This window comes from Rutidosis leptorrhynchoides, chromosome 3 (assembly GCF_046630445.1).
Source record: "Rutidosis leptorrhynchoides isolate AG116_Rl617_1_P2 chromosome 3, CSIRO_AGI_Rlap_v1, whole genome shotgun sequence".
Taxonomy (NCBI): Eukaryota; Viridiplantae; Streptophyta; class Magnoliopsida; order Asterales; family Asteraceae; genus Rutidosis; species Rutidosis leptorrhynchoides.
This window is the reverse complement of record NC_092335.1, coordinates 620,802,063-620,804,172: the sequence shown is the minus strand read 5'-3', so window position 1 is coordinate 620,804,172 and position 2,110 is coordinate 620,802,063. Positions and strand designations below refer to the sequence as shown.

Here is a 2,110-nt window from a genome sequence, read left to right as displayed (position 1 = left end):
TTCCTAGTGGAGATGGTTTTTACTTCACTGTTCCCATCAGAAGGACATACAGACTCGTCGATCGTGAAAGTGACTTCTTCTCTACGGGCTCTCAAGGTGATAGTCCGTGAATAAACGTCAATGATCGCTTTGGTTGTATTCATGAAAGGCCTTCCTAAGATGATATGAGTTTTCATGTCTTCTTTATAGTCCATAACCACAAAGTCAGTTGGAAAGAGGAATTTGTCGACCTTAACCATGACGTTCTCAGCTATTCCCTTAGGATATCTATTAGATTGGTCAGCTAGCTGGATGCTCATTTTGGTAGGGTTAAGGTTTCCAATTTTGAGTCTCTGGAACAGTGAGTAGGGCATGAGATTGATGCTGGCACCAAGGTCAGCGAGAGAATAGATAGTACCAGATTGGTAGATAAAACAAGGAAGGGTAAATCGTCTGGTATCCCCTAGTTTTTCAGGAAGAGTATTTAAGAGAATGGCTGAACAATCCGCGTTCAGCGGGACATTGGGCACTTCGGGTACCTTATCCTTGGTTGATAGGAGTTTCCTAACATATTTCTTACTATGAGAATTTTTAGACACAATGTCCAAAAATTTACCGTCAAGCTTGAAAGATTTCATCTTCTTATGTCTTTGCTTGAGATGGCCCGGGAATGGAATGGGTGTTTTCCCAGTAGGTTTAGGTGATGACTCAATGACTACTACCGAACGGGTATTAGTTAGTTTCTTCTCCTTAGAAGAAACTGAAGGTTGGTTATGTGCCACCTTTGAGTCATTTTTAGGACAACCTAGAGAATCGAGACGTTGATTTAGCTGGCTTATTCGATTTTCAAGACTACTCAAGTGATTAGTCATGACTAAGTCAGCTGCGTCTTGTCTTGCTGTGATCACGTGGATGATTCGCAGTAGGACATCGTCTGGACTTGTCTCTGGTGGGGTAGTGGGTTTAGTGGGTGGGTTATGTGGATGAGCTAGGATCTTATCGGAGTAGAAAAAAGAGTCCTCACATTCAGCCTCGTATACCTTGACCGGATGTGGATCAGTACAATTCTGGCGTAATTGCACTTGAGACACATGTTGCGGGAGTTTCTTTAGCTCTCCGAATTCTTTGGTGAGGTTTTTTATTTGGTCCGAGAGAAATTTGGTGGTTTTATTTTCGATAGAATCGGAGGCGGAAAGTGATGTTGCTGATGAAATATGCTCTTCCGTGTTCCAATCGTGATGGTGCATAGTCATCTCCTCGATCAATCGCCAGGCCTCATCAACAGTGAATTTCGTGAAGTTACCTTGAGAAACAGCATCAAGAGTAGACTTGTTGTTCTAATTCAGACCTTTGTAGAAGGTCAAAATTTGATCAGAGCTCTCAAGACGGTGATTCGGGCATCTTCAAAGCAAGTGTTTGAATCTTTCCCATGCAGTGTAGAGTGATTCATCGCATACTTGTTGAAAGTTTATGATATCATTCCTAAGTCTGATTTGTTTTGATGGAGAAAAGTACTTGATTAAGAAAGCTGTTGCCATTTCCTCCTATGAGGTGATATAGTTGGGTTCTAACCCCTCGAACCAGGTTTTTGCATGAAGAGTTAAGGAATAGGGGAACATATACAGACGAACTACATCTTGTTCAACCCCGTTTTGCTTATATGAGTTGGATAAGGAGAGGAATCTATCTAAGTGAGAGTTGTGATCGTTAATTGGTAAGCCGTGGAACTAGCAATGGCTGTGAATGAGTTTTATGATGCTATACTTAAGCACAAAAGATGCTCCGTTAACCTCTGGATAGAGTATCGGTCCTCCTCGTCCTTCTAACTAGGGTTTGGTGAAGTCAGCAAGAGTGATGTGTGCGGTCTTCATCGAACTATCAGCATGTAAGTGTGGATCTCGTCGGATGGGTACAATGTATGATATCGGATAGAAGAAAGGATGTGTCGGAAGAATTCTTAGCGGTCTAAGTAGGTTAAACCATCCTAAAGGTTCACAAATAAGGAAGTCAATTTTAAACTTTTTAATTAATCTATATTAAGCTAATATTATCTAACCTAACTACGGTAAACTAGTAACCTCTGACAAAGCTAGCCTCAGTCAAAAGGGTTTCTTAAAAACTAACTAATCTA

At 41.1% G+C, this 2,110-nt stretch overlaps 1 non-coding gene across 1 annotated transcript; it reads left to right on the top strand.

Annotated features, from left to right (window-relative positions):
* Window positions 1–1,362: 1,362 nt before the first annotated feature.
* LOC139903426 (small nucleolar RNA R71) lies at window positions 1,363–1,469 on the top strand. The gene has a single exon (XR_011778246.1). It is a non-coding gene; the product is annotated as a small nucleolar RNA R71 (small nucleolar RNA).
* The last annotated feature ends 641 nt before the right edge of the window (window positions 1,470–2,110 follow it).